Source organism: Bombina bombina, chromosome 4 (genome assembly GCF_027579735.1).
Source record: "Bombina bombina isolate aBomBom1 chromosome 4, aBomBom1.pri, whole genome shotgun sequence".
NCBI lineage: Eukaryota > Metazoa > Chordata > Amphibia > Anura > Bombinatoridae > Bombina > Bombina bombina.
In genome coordinates, this window is record NC_069502.1 from 220,219,251 (window position 1) to 220,237,430 (window position 18,180).

Consider the following 18,180-nt stretch of genomic DNA (forward strand, 5'->3'; position numbering starts at 1 on the left):
TCAGGTTTTAGAGAAAAAAAGGCAGGCAAAAGACTTTAACATTGAGATACACATATATACATGTCTAAATATGTATGTATATACTGTATATATAGTGGTATTGGTAAAAGATAAAATAATCCAAATAACCTAGAAACAATTACTGGTATCAGTCCAGTCTTCATGCCTTACACCTCAAAACTCCCAAACTCCCCCTTCCACATATTTACTGGGTAAACCAGTCATACCTTTTATTCACAAAGGTGCCACTCCATGACATTTTGCTTTTCAATGTGCCAATGCTGGTTATTCACATCAAACAACAATTACCTCCGTTACACTTACGGACCGGGTACAAACCCCTCAATGCGTACTTGTATTACCTTTGCCGTTATGTGACTCCGGCTCCATGGGCGGCTAGTGGCACTGATGTGTCAACATCATCATATGGATTGCGGGGGAGGAGGAAGAACATATGCAGTAGCAAAAGGCCAATTAACTCGATTGAAACGTACTGAACAGAGTGATTTCCTACATGAAGCAAAATAATTCTAATTGAGGTTAAGAGAAAGAAAGTACCCACAAAAGGTATATACAACAAGCCAAACAAAACACATTTACTCTGTCAAGGGAGGTCCTATTGCAGGACAGATCCAGTACGTGTAATAAGAATTACTTTGGTGGTGTTCATTTTGTGACAGGTTATGTCGCGATCGCTCAGCTGCTGATCGCTTTTTTCCCTGCCTCTGCCTCAGCGCGGTAACGCTTTCATGGTTGCTTAGCAACCCTGTTCCTGTCGGCACTTCTGATGACGTCAGGAGGCCTTCTTATTCCGGCGTCTCCTCTCATCGGTGCCTGTTTGTTTTTCTCGTTGGCTTTGTGAGTACAATTCCTGTGTATTTCTGAACCTGTGCCTTATTATTCTGAACCCTGAACCCCTACCTGCCTGATTATACGTTGCTGGACTCTGCTTACCTGACTACTCTATTGGTTAACCCCTTCCTGCCTGATTACATGTTGCTGGACTTTGCTTGCCTCACTACTCTATTAGTTAAACCATACCTGCCTGATTATACGTTGCTGGACTCTGCTTACCTTACTACTCTATTGATTAACCCATACCTGCTTGATTATACGTTGCTGGACATTGCTTATCTGACTACTCTATTGGTTAATCCCTATCTGCCTGATTACACGTTGCTGAACATCGCTTGCCTGATTACTCTATTGGTTAATCCTATCTACACGAAGTTTCCTCTCCTGACCCTGTTGTGCCATCTTCCAGTCTATTACTGTGAGTATATTATACTACAGCTGTCGCAGGGACAGGTCCTGGTATATACTCACTGTGCTAGGGTGTTATTAACCTCATTCTAGCATTTGGGTCTAACTCTGGACTTTACCTATCCTGACAGGTTACAGCTTACAGTATACAAAAATATGTGGAATTATAAAGAAACATTTCCCAATTCTTTTCCCAGATTACAAACTGACTGGATTAGTAAAAGAGGGCATTCGTTGCTCGTATAGAAAATGCCGCACTCTAGGGTTGATTTTGTCTTCCACACAGTTAAAACTAAGTGAGAGGTCTGCCAGTTCTTGGCTAAGGCATGTGGGGATGTACAAATGTGTCCAACCAAGTGAAAAGAATTAAGCAGCAACGATGATAGTAAAATTAAAACAGCATTTATTGATGCAAAAAAGTAAAACAGTCCATGGAGGGACAGAGGTACAACAAGGAAATACAGTATACGCATTTCGGCTGTCGCCGTAATCACTACTGCTGAATAAAAGTTACATGCATACTCATTTAAAAAGGGTGTGCATAGCCCTGATTGGTTAAGAGCTCAAATAAGGAAACTCCTTACATGAAATTGCAAGTGTACCACTGTTCAACTAACAATATAAGTATCGAAGTTAAATACATATATATATATCTTTTAACAGATATTACACACAATATATTCTGTGTTACACATATATACCAGCAACATCGTAAGAACCTAAAAAATGACGACATTAAATTGATGAAGAAATAGAACCCATAAAACATATGCAAATGTTACATTTATAACACTTGTGAGCTAAAGGTGTCTATATCTATGCCTGCATGCACATCAGACACAAGACTGAACTTGATACACAGTTGTAAATTGAAATGCATACAAACATGCCTACATGCACTTAATGGAAAGACACATAGATATCAGCAAAACATTAGCAAATGCTGATATTATCAATACCTTAAATGTAAAACTATATATATCCAACACATATGAGAAACAGGGGTAGCCCAAATATTGTTATGAAAATACACCTCATATAAAAGTAAACCAGAATTTGTACCTGCAGATGTATATAAATGTACACCAGTATAGATAAGTACCAAGCGCAAGACCTGCACTTGCTACACACATATTAATTAAATGTCATGCATGTGTACATACATATACAGCTCAGCTATTCCCAATAATTGATCAAATCATACTCAGCATTTAGTCCAAAAGGGACTATAGTGGAAAGTTTAAATATCCACAGCATTTCACGTTTCTCAAGAAGTTTTTGTCTATCTCCACCTCTTTTAGGATGCGGTATGAAATCAATAGCTTGCCATCTGAAGGAGGAGGCCTCCTTATTATGTTTAATACAAAAATGTTGGACTATAGGTGAGGATGACTTCCCTACTCTAATTGTGGATAGATGTTCCCTTATCCGAGATCTTATGTCTCGTGTCGTAAGTCCAACGTATTGGACATTACACAAAATGCAAGTAATGAGATAGATGACATACTGCGAAGTACAATTTAAACAATAGTTAATATCAAATGTGCGTTGGGTGACTGTAGATGTAAATCTGTTTGATATAGTGACATAGTCGCATGGTTTGCATCTGCTATTCCCACATCTAAACATGCCTTTAGATGTTAGCCATGAACTCAATGTGGCTCGAGGACTGCTTAAAACCGTGGGTTATAGGTAATTGCCCAATGTTTTGTTGCGGCGATAAGAACAGCTTATACCTTCAGCCACACAGGTAATGAGTCTGTCATCTGCCACAAGGAGTTTGAAATGTTTCTTCACAATGTCACATATTGCCTCATACTCAGTACTATAATCGGTTACAAAGGTAACCTTGTTAGACATCTGTTTCTTAAAGTTGTTCTTTTTTCTCTCTTTTAGCATAGATTTTCGATCCATACCCTGAACTTCACTCGCAGCCCTATTTATCACTTTTTTAGGGTAACCTCTACTACCCAAACGGTCAAATAAGTCTCCTTTGTGTTGTGAGAAACTTTCTTCTGGTGAGCAGTTTCGTTTTGCCCTGATTAACTGTCCCTTGGCTATGGAGTACATGACATTTTTGGGGTGGCAACTCTTTGCGTGTAAAACTGAGTTGCCCGATATGGGCTTCCTATAAATACACGTATCTATCCTGCCTGAGGAGTTACCCTTTAAGGAAATGTCTAGAAAGTTGATAGTATCATTATGTGACTCTGACGTGAATTTTAAATTCAGAATGTTTTGATTGATGTAATCAAGAAATTTCATTTTGTCTTCAGTGTTACCGCTCCAAATAAGGAGAAGATCATGGATAAAACGACCGTAGTAAATGATATTGAGTCTGAAGGGGTTCCGATCACCATATACAGGTTGGCATAGGAGGGGGCAAATTTAGCCCCCATAGCTGTCCCACATCTCTGGAGATAGAAAACCCCCTCAAACTCAAAATAGTTGTGACATAGACGAAATTCCGTCACTTCGATTACATACCTTTTGAAATCAGTGTCTAAGTTAGAATAGTGTGTCAGAATACAATTGAGAGCCTCAAGGCCACGTTCATGGGGTATGGACGAATATAAAGCGTTGACATCAACTGTCAACCAACTGAAAGTGGGATCCCATGTCAGATCATCCATTACTCTCAGGACATTTTTAGTGTCCTGTAAAAAACTGGGTAAAGCCTGAACCAAAGGACATAAAATGGCATCTAGCCATTCTGATATGTGCTCAAAAAGAGATCCGATCCCACTAACAATTGGTCGACCAACAACGTTAATCAGGGACTTATGCACCTTCGGGAGATGGTGGAACACAGGAGTTACAGGAAACTCAACATACAAATATTCAAAGGTGTTCTTATCAAGAAAACCTTGTTCCATCCCATTGTCCAGAAGGTGCATAAGTTCAACCTGAAAGCGTTTGGTGGGATTTGTGGAAAGAGTGGTGTATTGTGTGTGGTCATTAAGTTGGCGTAGTGCTTCATTTTTGTAGTCCACAGTATCCATAACCACAACAGAGCCCCCCTTATCCGCATTGCGGATCACAATCTGTTCATTATCCTGCAAATCCTTTAGAGCCTTCCTTTCTGAAATAGACAGATTATCAGGAAGTTTCTTTTTATATAGGGCTAGATCTTTTAGATCTTTTTCTACCCTATTATAGAATTTTTCTATAAGGGGGCCTCTGCTGTGGATAGGATAGAATGTGGATGCCTTTTTGAAACCCACAAATTTATTTACAGAATGTTGCTCACTCATATCTGTTAGGTTTTCCCTGGCCATTGCATCCAGAGCAATTACATCACAAGTTTCAGAAAATGACAGATCATTGTTCAAATTTACTCTGGTTATGTCATGGCCAGGTTCTCCCACAGGGATGGGTACGGTATCCTGATTACTGTTGAAGAAATGTTTTTTCAGTGTAATATTGCGGACTAAGCGATTTACATCCAACATGGTTTTGAACAAATCAAAACCAGTTGAAGGCACAAAACCTAAGCCGAGGCTCAAAAGTTTAATCTGTGAATCACTTAACAATGTATTAGACAAATTGATTACACTGAGGGTGCATACTTGTTGGTTCCCTTGGTTCTCCTCTGTGGATAACGGTTCTGTGTATTCTGTGTATTCCCTCCTCCCTTGGGATTCATTGGGGCTACTGAAAAAACCTGTTCTAATTGGGTGTTGCTACAATGAGAATTCGTAGCTTGTATCTCACTTGACTCAATGCTGTTATGTGTTGTCGGTATATATTTATTCTTGTTTTTATCCTTAGATTTTTCAAAGGGTGCAGCTGCACCACTATTTGCTTGCATCCCATGTGTAACAGTGTTTTTCAAGATACCTGGTCTTGTTTCACTACAGATATCGGTGTCAGAGACATATCTGTCTTCACCAGAGTCAACGTCACTGTCTTAAAATGTAACTCTCTGGCTACTATTGGATCTATGATTTCTGTTGCGTGACCTACCCCTACTCCTATTTCTGTTGTGTTGTCTACGAGTGTTGAATCTATGTGTCTTATTCCATACATGAATGGTGTTGGTGTCATAATCAGCTTTAACACGCAGGTATTTGACATGATTAGTACTCATAACAGTTGATTTTACATTTGCTACAGATTTCTTTAAAACATCATCAAATCTGGGATAATCAATTTCATGTTTATGTGTATTTAGCTCTATTTGAATAATATTAATGTTATCTCTAGTTTCATTTAACAATTTGTTTTTATGGGACACCAACAAAATCATTAATCTGACTGAGCATTCATCAAGTATAGTGTTCCAGTTATCCACAAATTCAGTGTCCTCTGTTTTAAAGGTGGGGTATTTAGAAATTCTAAGGCCTCTGGGTATCATTTTCATATCTAAATATTTCCCCAGTGTCCATATATCCCACTGAAGTCTGGTTTCCTTTGTGCAAAGTTTATCCATTTCCTGGAACAGATCTGTTAGTGCATAGATCTACTGGTAGAAAATATTTTGGCAAGTTCTACAGAGGGTTCATCTCTAGATATAACTGGCATCAATGAGTAAAATTGTGTGTCCTCCATGTTAGTAAAAATAATAACTTCCCAATACTTGACCCCTCAACCAGCAGTGCTGCCCAAAAGCACTTAATGCCAAAGAGAAAATACCAAAGATATGCTGGAAGAGGAGGGAGTAAGTGTAATGGCAAGTGACCTGTGTCAAATATAGCAGTCGCTATCCAAATTAGCAGGAGAATAAATGATGTAAGCAACCAAGTCCAGCAATATAAACATATAAAAATGTCCAATAGTGCAAAGTAATGGAGGTATAATATCACTCGTATTCCGCTTTAGACATAGTGTCGTGAAATTACCTCCAAGTGAGCAGAAAAACATTTAAAGCACCATGGCTGTAAGTTGCTTGTAGGCACCAAGTACCTGCCGGCTTACCCAATAGCCCCTACGAAGACCAGGCTCCATCACAAAATCTTGTTACCAGACATCCTCACGAAGACCAGGCTCCGTCACGGATTTCAGGGAGAGAGAGAACCGCAACACTCTGTGCTGTTCTGTCTGCTTTGATCCACACCGAGACAGTTTGAAACCGGAAGTCTCACTCTCCACCACGTGATCCAATAGGACGCTGAGAAAGAGGGGGCTCGTCTTGCGGCTCGTCTTGCGGCTAATCCCTCTGGGCCAATGCCAGCGCAGGTACTCGGATTCTCCTTGCTAGACAGGAAACTTGAGGTGAAGGCCGAACATAGTGGCTGCCATAGAGGAAGCGTTGCTGCTTAATGGGCAAAAGACATCCAACCAAGTGAAAAGAATTAAGCAGCAACGATGATAGTAAAATTAAAACTTAGCATTTATTGAAACAAAAAAGTAAAACAGTCCATGGAGGGACAGAGGTACAACAAGGAAATACAGTATACGCGTTTTGGCTGTCGCCGTAATCACTACTGCTGAATAAAAGTTACATGCATACTCATTTAAAAAGGGTGTGCATAGCCCTGATTGGTTAAGAGCTCAAATAAGGAAACTCCTTACATGAAATTGCAAGTGTACCACTGTTCAACTAACAATATAAGTATCGAAGTTAAATACATATATATATATCTTTTAACAGATATTACACACAATATATTCTGTGTTACACATATATACCAGCAACATTGTAAGAACCTGAAAAATGACAACATTAAATAGATGAAGAAATAGAACCCATAAAACATATGCAAATGTTACATTTATAACACTTGTGAGCTAAAGGTGTCTATATCTATGCCTGCATGCACATCAGACACAAGACTGAACTTGATACACAGTTGTAAATTGAAATGCATACAAACATGCCTACATGCACTTAATGGAAAGACACATAGATATCAGCAAAACATTAGCAAATGCTGATATTATCAATACCTTAAATGTAAAACTATATATATCCAACACATATGAGAAACAGGGGTAGCCCAAATATTGTTATGAAAATACACCTCATATAAAAGTAAACCAGAATTTGTACCTGCAGATGTATATAAATGTACACCAGTATAGATAAGTACCAAGCGCAAGACCTGCACTTGCTACACACATATGAATTAAATGTCATGCATGTGTACATACATATACAGCTCAGCTATTCCCAATAATTGATCAAATCATACTAAGCATTTAGTCCAAAAGGGACTTTAGTGGAAAGTTTAAATACATTCACAGATTAAACTTTTGAGCCTCGGCTTAGGTTTTGTGCCTTCAACTGGTTTTGATTTGTTCAAAACCATGTTGGATGTAAATCGCTTAGTCCGCAATATTACACTGAAAAAACATTTCTTCAACAGTAATCAGGATACCGTACCCATCCCTGTGGGAGAACCTGGCCATGACATAACCAGAGTAAATTTGAACAATGATCTGTCATTTTCCACAAATCCCACCAAACGTTTTCAGGTTGAACTTATGCACCTTCTGGACAATGGGATGGAACAAGGTTTTCTTGATAAGAACACCTTTGAATATTTGTATGTTGAGTTTCCTGTAACTCCTGTGTTCCACCGTCTCACGAAGGTGCATAAGTCCCTGATTAACGTTGTTGGTCTACCAATTGTTAGTGGGATCGGATCTCTTTTTGAGCACATATCAGAATGGCTAGATGCCATTTTATGTCCTTTGGTTCAGGCTTTACCCAGTTTTTTACAGGACACTAAACATGTCCTGAGAGTAATGGATGATCTGACATGGGATCCCACTTTCAGTTGGTTGACAGTTGATGTCACCGCTTTATATTCATCCATACCCCATGAACGTGGCCTTGAGGCTCTCAATTGTATTCTGACACACTATTCTAACTTAGACACTGATTTCAAAAGGTATGTAATCGAAGTGATGGAATTTCTTCTCCGTCACAACTATTTTGAGTTTGAGGGGGTTTTCTATCTCCAGAGATGTGGGACAGCTATGGGGGCTAAATTTGCCCCCTCCTATGCCAACCTGTATATGGGTTGGTGGGAGCTGTCCCACATCTATGGTGATCGGAACCCCTTCAGACTCAATATCATTTACTACGGTCGTTTTATCGATGATCTTCTCCTTATTTGGAGCGGTAACACTGAAGACAAAATGAAATTTCTTGATTACATCAACCAAAACAATCTGAATTTAAAATTCACGTCAGAGTCACATAATGATACTATCAACTTTCTAGACATTTCCTTAAAGGGTAACTCCTCAGGCAGGATAGATACGTGTATTTATAGGAAGCCCATATCGGGCAACTCAGTTTTACACGCAAAGAGTTGCCACCCCAAAAATGTCATGTACTCCATAGCCAAGGGACAGTTAATCAGGGCAAAACGAAACTGCTCACCAGAAGAAAGTTTCTCACAACACAAAGGAGACTTATTTGACCGTTTGGGTAGTAGAGGTTACCCTAAAAAAGTGATAAATAGGGCTGCGAGTGAAGTTCAGGGTATGGATCAAAAATCTATGCTAAAAGAGAGAAAAAAGAACAACTTTAAGAAACAGATGTCTAACAAGGTTACCTTTGTAACCGATTATAGTACTGAGTATGAGGCAATATGTGACATTGTGAAGAAACATTTCAAACTCCTTGTGGCAGATGACAGACTCATTACCTGTGTGGCTGAAGGTATAAGATGTTCTTATCGCCGCAACAAAACATTGGGCAATTACCTATAACCCACGGTTTTAAGCAGTCCTCGAGCCACATTGAGTTCATGGCTAACATCTAAAGGCATGTTTAGATGTGGGAATAGCAGATGCAAACCATGCGACTATGTCACTATATCAAACAGATTTACATCTACAGTCACCCAACGCACATTTGATATTAACTATTGTTTAAATTGTACTTCGCAGTATGTCATCTATCTCATTACTTGCATTTTGTGTAATGTCCAATACGTTGGACTTACGACACGAGACATAAGATCACGGATAAGGGAACATCTATCCACAATTAGAGTAGGGAAGTCATCCTCACCTATAGTCCAACATTTTTGTATTAAACATAATAAGGAGGCCTCCTCCTTCAGATGGCAAGCTATTGATTTCATACCGCATCCTAAAAGAGGTGGGGATAGACAAAAACTTCTTGAGAAACGTGAAATGCTGTGGATATTTAAACTTTCCACTATAGTCCCTTTTGGACTAAATGCTGAGTATGATTTGATCAATTATTGGGAATAGCTGAGCTGTATATGTATGTACACATGCATGACATTTAATTCATATGTGTGTAGCAAGTGCAGGTCTTGCGCTTGGTACTTATCTATACTGGTGTACATTTATATACATCTGCAGGTACAAATTCTGGTTTACTTTTATATGAGGTGTATTTTCATAACAATATTTGGGCTACCCCTGTTTCTCATATGTGTTGGATATATATAGTTTTACATTTAAGGTATTGATAATATCAGCATTTGCTAATGTTTTGCTGATATCTATGTGTCTTTCCATTAAGTGCATGTAGGCATGTTTGTATGCATTTCAATTTACAACTGTGTATCAAGTTCAGTCTTGTGTCTGATGTGCATGCAGGCATAGATATAGACACCTTTAGCTCACAAGTGTTATAAATGTAACATTTGCATATGTTTTATGGGTTCTATTTCTTCATCTATTTAATGTTGTCATTTTTCAGGTTCTTACGATGTTGCTGGTAAATATGTGTAACACAGAATATATTCTGTGTAATATCTGTTAAAAGATATATATATATGTATTTAACTTCGATACTTATATTGTTAGTTGAACAGTGGTACACTTGCAATTTCATGTAAGGAGTTTCCTTATTTGAGCTCTTAACCAATCAGGGCTATGCACACCCTTTTTAAATGAGTATGCATGTAACTTTTATTCAGCAGTAGTGATTACGGCGACAGCCGAAACGCGTATACTGTATTTCCTTGTTGTACCTCTGTCCCTCCATGGACTGTTTTACTTTTTTGCATCAATAAATGCTAAGTTTTAATTTTACTATCATCGTTGCTGCTTAATTCTTTTCACTTGGTTGGATGTCTTTTGCCCATTAAGCAGCAACGCTTCCTCTATGGCAGCCACTATGTTCGGCCTTCACCTCAAGTTTCCTGTCTAGCAAGGAGAATCCGAGTACCTGCGCTGGCATTGGCCCAGAGGGATTAGCCGCAAGACGAGCCGCAAGACGAGCCCCCTCTTTCTCAGAGTCCTATTGGATCACGTGGTGGAGAGTGAGACTTCCGGTTTCAAACTGTCTCGGTGTGGATCAAAGCAGACGGAACAGCACAGAGTGTTGCGGTTCTCTCTCTCCCTGAAATCCGTGACGGAGCCTGGTCTTCGTGAGGATGTCTGGTAACAAGATTTTGTGACGGAGCCTGGTCTTCGTAGGGGCTATTGGGTAAGCCGGCAGGTACTTGGTGCCTACAAGCAACTTACAGTCATGGTGCTTTAAATGTTTTTCTGCTCACTTGGAGGTAATTTCACGACACTATGTCTAAAGCGGAATACGAGTGATATTATAGCTCCATTACTTTGCACTATTGGACATTTTTATATGTTTATATTGCTGGACTTGGTTGCTTACATCATTTATTCTCCTGCTAATTTGGATAGCGACTGCTATATTTGACACAGGTCACTTGCCATTACACTTACTCCCTCCTCTTCCAGCATATCTTTGATGTACAAATGTGGTCACAGAAAGTGCAAACTATGTGATTATGTACATGTGACCAAAAACGGTGTATCTGTGACTAGTGGGGAAAGGTTTGACATAAAATCATGTCTGAATTGTAAGTCAATATATGTCATATATCTTATAACATGTGTGCAATGTTATACTCAGTATGTGGGTCTCACCTCTAGGGACATCAATTCCCTTATTAGGGAGCATTTTTCCACCATTACTATAGGTAGATTTTATACACCTCTAGTCCAACACTTTGTGACTAAACACAATAGTGCTTTAAACACATTTAGGTGGGTTGCAATAGAGAAGGTTGTGGTGCCTAAAAGGGGTGGGAATATTGACCAACTATTAGCCAAACGTGAAGTATACTGGATCTTTCAACTAAAAACCAGAATCCCTTTAAGGCTTAATTCCAGATATGATCTAAAAAAACTACTGGGAATAAGTCCCTTATATATATCTGGTACTATCACCTAATTACCATTGCTAGTTTTATGAGGCAAGCCTCCCTTGCCAGTGAAGATATGCATATACTAGTGTAGACCATTTGTATTTTTTTATTGCACTTTACTATAGATACTATTCAACATCCAAGCTTGATATATACATATGTTCATTGTCCAGTCATCCACTTATAAAGGTTATATCACTTTTATTATGTTTTGATTTGACATTTGGCCTTTTATATCTGAGGTCAGCTAGTAATTCCTGTTCCTATATTCATTGGTTATGTAATTTGATGTGTATCATATGTAAATATGCCATAGCGAGACTCACGTATCTATTGTACCTGAGATCTATTTTATGAAAGGGGCTAACATGGGTTTATAATAGTAAGGGTATGGACCTATTTAGTTTTCAAAACATGGAGTTATGCTACCATTTGTATCAACATTATAACTGCACATCATTCATATTTGAATACAATTTTGGGGAGCTCTTTCATTTAGATAGGGTCTCTACCACATATTTCCATTATGAATTTGATTCATATTTCTCTTATAATGTTTTTGGATTTATTTTAAGATATTTGGTATATTACTTTCTAAAAAAACATTGTACAAAAGGTCTTAGAATTTTTACTGAGTATATATGTACCATACAATATTTAAATTGGTATTATCATTCACTAGCTATATAATGCATTGCTGACATTGTTTTGCATATGTTTATTAATTCATTCGTATTGGAGTTAACTAATGTGGACATACGATTACACTTGTGTATATTCTCTGACATTTAGTAAGTTGGTTAATACACATAATTTGAATGTGTAATGGCTAATTCTCACTCATGCAGTGTTGTAACCAGGTAACTCACCTGGAGGGCGTAACTTTTTCTATCCAATAGGGTAGAGCTATATTCTTTTAAACTATGTGTAAGGTGCAGCACCTTAGGCTATGACTACGGTTGATTGATGAAACGCGTAAGTCATTTGGGCTAAGCCCTCCTTGATCATTTGTTGCATGGAATCTTCCTATTGCTTTTAATTTTTGGTGAATAAAAGCTAATTTTTATCCAAGCGGGACTGTTAATATTAATAGAGACTAAGTTTAATAATCAATGGCCCAATATCAGGTCAGCATTGGCTAACAACTGGCATATACTCACTTTGGATGACAAAGTTAGAGATATTATTGGTGAAAAACCATTACTGACGGCAAGGAAAGCTCTAAGTTTGAGAGATCACTTAGTTAAGAGCCAATTTGTGAGGGATCCCTCTAATGCTGATTTGTTGAGAAGGGAAAAAGGGATTAAAGGTAGCTACCCATGTGGGCACTGTGTGTACTGTGCCCACATGGATAGCACCAAGCAATTCTCCACTTTGAGTTATAAAGTATTTGATATTAAATTCTTCTTTAACTGTAAGTCTGAAGGAGTAATTTATCTCCTTCGCTGTTCGTGCCCGGCCTTTTACGTCGGTAAAACCAAGAGGCTAGTAAAGGACTGGGTACAGGAGCATCGGGATGATATCCTCCATGGAAATGACACAAATGTGGCAAGACATTTTGGCACTTTCCATAATGGAAGTGTGGAATCCTTCAAATTCATTGTAATAGACAAAGGGATAACAAATGGTAGAGGTGGCAACAATGAAAACGTTTTATTACAGAAAGAAACAAAATGGATATATAGACTGAATACTAGATACCCGATAGGTCTTAATGACAAACTGGAGTATGCTAGTTTCTTATAGTCAGTGGACTCTCCCACTATCAGGCAGAATATGTGCTATAATATAAGGTGTCATCATTGTGGTTTGTGATAAAAGTGTTTTAAAGCTTAAGAATTAAGCAGGTTTCACTTAAAATTAAAATGTAAAATCAAAATTTCACAAACTCACATATAAAACATTGAAAATCAATTTTTCTGTTTAAATATAAGTGACATGTTTATGTATGTGAATACACCTTTAAGTAATTATCTCCTATGAGGGTAGCACACCTGAGGAATGTCAGGTGAGCCCCTTTTTAAGAGGATGTCCGGTGAGGACTCAATTAAGCCCTGATGAACCCCTGTGAGACACACTTGCTGTGGGGGTGAAACGGTCGTTGGTACTGTGTATTAACACTGTTGTGTTTAATCAGGAGTAGGTCGACTAAGCTCCTGTTTATATGAACTGTTTAAGGTAACAAGGTCTATGGTGTAAACCTAGCCTTCATGGACACTTATCTCCACTGCCTGTATTCTATCTGCATATTTGCCAAGTGCTGACTGAAGAACGGAATTAAATCTTGGAAACATTTAGTCTGTGTCAAAAGGACTGCTTGGTGTTTAACCTTTGCTTTGACAAGCTGCTACAAAAAACGTAGAATACATGCACCTGTGGAGTCTATGCAGGTGCATAAATGCTAAATGCGAGTGCTATTTGCACACTGTGTCTGTATGGGCGAGTTTGTGTACATCTTGGTAAAAGTCTCCCGTGCTCAAATATCAGCCTAGGGAAAGCCTGGTTCTTTCTCGGTGCGGCGGATGCCGGTACAGCTGATCTTTTCTTACTACACACGGGAAGTGCCTCGTACCTACAGATCTGATTGGAGGATCCTGCAAGCTACACCACTCCCCTTCTCAGTGACATCAGACGCTACAGAGAAAGCGGCATGTTTTTGAAAAGCACTTGGGACACAGAACCGGAAAGTTAAGTGCTGTTTGTTCTATCTTGCCAAGCGCTACATACATCACCTTCTGGAGTGAGTTACAGTAAGAACTACTGCGCTATAATTATCCTTTATATGAAGGACTGTATTTATATTGCGCTCTTTGGGATCGATTGCAGCTAACTTCTGTTTCCTATTATTGCTCACAATCCAAAGTCCAGCACCCTTAAATGCTCAATGCACGCTGCAGGGTTCCTGCAAACCCCAAAATAGATACAAACAGAGAATGCAGCAGCATAGGTATTTTACCAATTTTATTTTGGCACAGACAAAGTCCACAACGTTTCGGGTGTTACCCCTTAATCATGTGAATACATAATGGCACTTGAATCTGTCCTTATATACCTATACACAGGTGTAATCAAACAGTAATTAACAACTTGTTAGTAAATTTACAACTTCTCAATATTGTTATACCCTCTAGTGGTTATTTCATGTCATTACAACATTAAATTTACACATTTTCATAATCCTTCAACAAATGGTATAAAAAGAACAAAGTGCACAAAAATCACTTAAAAACAGATTAAAAATCATGGAAGGCAGATATTATCACGAATCACATCAGACTTAAAGGAGAACAATCCATTTAACAGAATCTAGCACATCTTAAAGAGTTAATTAATAAAAAAAAGTGTCCAATCTAGGTCTCTGTTCATCCCTTTTGGCAGCAAAGTCCCCAACTTAAAGATCCAAAAAGCCTCTCTTTTCTTTAATAGTTTTTCCCTATTACCTCCTCTCCTAGGTCTATGCACTTGTTCTATGATTTGAAACCTAAGTTGAGAAATGTTATGTTTAGCCTTAATAAAATGATGGGCAACTGGGGCCTCTAAATCCCCCCTCCTGATGCTAGATTTGTGTTCATTCATTCTTTCACGGGCTTTACGTGTCGTCTCACCCACATAAAGGAGCCCACATGGGCATTTAATCAAATAGATTATATATTCACTATTGCAAGTGCAAAAGCAATTTATATCAAACTTTTTTCCGGTATGAGGGTGAAAAAACACAGCTCCTTTAATCATATTACTACAACTTAAGCAACCCAGACAGGGATAACAGCCCTTATTGGCCCTAGTAATATATCTGGTGCCCCCTGATTTAGCAGTGCCAACATCACTGATAATAACTATTATTGCTCACACAGAGAGACATTTTCAGTGTCTATGCATATTTATTACGCTATATGGCGTTATACCTTTAACCATAGCTTTTATATGCCTTTGATATTTGCTGTTTTGTTCTACCTAAGGTACTCTCTCTTTCTTGCAATTTGATTATTGTGTGTGATATGAATATTTAGCTATAGTGGCATACGTATGCTTTGATAGGTAATATATGCTGGTGTTATTCTACCTTAGACTTTAGGTGTTTTTTTTTATATGGTGTTCACTTTATTATGTTGGTTTGAGCCAAATACAGTGATTCACAAAATGTGATATGGGATTATAAATAAACTTATTTTATGTTTTGAAAATTATGATTCTTGTGTGCCTGTATTTATTCCCTTGCTTTTTCAGATCATGACTATATGGCCTGAAACTTTATCTCTCTATTCATATTAAGTTTTACTACTTATTAAGGGTGGCACCAGAATTTTAACAGTCAGCAATATATATACAGTATCTCACAAAAGTGAGTACACCCCTCACCTTTTTGTTAATATTTTATTATATGTGACAACACTGAAGAAATAACACTTTGCTACAATGTAAAGTAGTGAGTGTACAGCCTGTATAACAGTGTACATTTGCTGTCCCCTCAAAATAACTCAACACAAAGAAATTAATGTCTAAACCATTGGCAACAAAAGTGAGTACAACCCTAAGTGGAAATGTCCAAATTGGGCCCAAAGTGTCAATAGTTTGTGTGGTCACCATTATTTTCCAGCACTGCCTTTACCCTCTTGGGCATGGAGTTTACCAGAGCTTCACAGGTTGCCACTGGAGTCCTCTTCCACTCCTCGATAACGACATCATGAAGCTGGTGGATGTTAGAGATCTTGTGCTCCCCCATCTTCCGTTTGAGGTGACCAGCAGATGCTCAATAGGGTTTAGGTCTGGAGACATGCTTGGTCAGTCCACCATCTTTACCCTCAGCTTCTTTAGCAAGGCAGTGGTCGTCTTGGAGGTGTGTTTGGGGTCATTATCATGTTGGCATACTGCCCTGCATCACAGTCTCGGAAGGGAGGGGATCATGCTCTGCTTCAGTATGTCACAGTACATAAAAAAACAACAATGGCTGGGTACGGTGTGTGCTAGGTACAACGGGTGCTAGGTACAACGGATGCTAGGTACAGGGTGTGCAAGGTATAATGAGTGCTAGTTTCAGTGTGTGCTGGGTGCGGCGTGTGCCAAGTACAATGAGTGTTAAGCTCAGCGTGTGTTAGGTATAATGTGTGCTGGGTAAGGTGTGTGCTAGGTGCAATGAGTGTTAGGTGTAATGAGTGCGAGGTTCGGAGTGTGCAAGGCACAATGAGCGCTAGATACAGTGGGAGGTGAGTATAGTGTGTACTAGGTATAATGTGCATCTCACTTGTCTCTGTAATTTTTTGTGACCTGCATCACAAGATGTTGACAGAACCTGCTCCTTAATCTATATGGACACATCCATTAATACGTATTACTGCAACTTACCCTGACTTGATCTTTGGAGCATTAAACTTAATTTATAGATACCACCTCCCCCCCCCATATTCAGAGCCCACACAAGGGTTCAATTTTGGTGAACTATTTTCACCACAAATCCCTGCAATTTACTTATGATGTATCAATGTTTTGACAGCTATTGCAACCGGACCTGCGTGTCCGATCCTTTTGTTTGTGTATGTTTGAACAGGGGTCCTGCGTGTCCTCAAGTGTTACCTTTCATCCTAAAACCGAATAAAAATTCATTTAAAAAAAAACAAAAAAAAACAACAACAATGTGATAGTGCACCAAAGAATATATATAAAAAGTCCTGAAAAGTGGCAACTGCTGAAGATATTTCTAGACAAAACCTCAGGAAGAAAAGAGAAAAAGCACACATATGGTGAAGTCCTGTTTGATAATTAATTGCTCATTATAGAAGCAAAGAGGTACTCACATACTCTAGAGCTTCAAAATCAAGCTCTAGATTTTCAGGCACAGGAAGACTCCAAGTAGGAGACAAAGGCAAAGATTTGAAGTCCCAAATAGGAAGAATACAGAAGTGTATAAAAAGTAACAATTTATTTATAAAAACAAATGAGGTCACAAGGCATTAATAAGAGACTGTCCAAAGCAAACAACCAATGCAAACAAAGACTGTGTTTTCACAATATCTTATGAATGCAGTTTTTTCAGTTCAGTATGGCACAAGAATCCTCCTATTTTGTGACGTCATACGTTTCGCCATTTACAGCTTGGCTTTTTCAAAAAGCATTGTTTTTTGTGTTTTTTGTTTTTCGGATTGTGATTTAAGCAAGTTTATATATTGTTTTATGTCACAGTACATGTTGGCATTCTTGGTTCCCTCAATAAACTGTAGCTCCCCAGTACCGGCAGCACTCATGCAGGCCCAGACCACCACACTCCCACCACCATGCTTGACTGTGGGCAAGACACACTTGTCTTTTTACTCCTCACCTGGTTGCCGCCACACACACTTGACACCATCAGAACCAATTAAGTTTATCCTGGTCTCATCGGACCACAGGACATGGTTCCAGTAATCCATTTCCGTAGTCTGTTTGTCTTCAGCAAACTGTTTGCAGACTTTCTTGTGCATCATCTTAAGAAGATACTTCCTTCTGAAATGACAGCCGTGCAAACCAATTTGATGCAGTGTGTGGCGTATGGTCTGAGCACTGACAGGCTGACCCCCCACCCCTTCAACCTCTACAGCAATGCTGGCAGAACTCATACGTCTATTTCCCCAAAGACAACCTCTGGATATGATGCTTAGCACATGCACTTAACTTTTTTGGTCAACCATGGTGAGGCTTGTTCTGAGTGGAACCTGTCCTGTGAAACTGATGTATGGTCTTGCCCACCGTGCTGCAGCTCAGTTTCAGGGTCTTAGCAATCTTCTTATAACCTAAGCTATCTTTATGTAGAGCAACAATTTTTTTATTTTCAGATCCT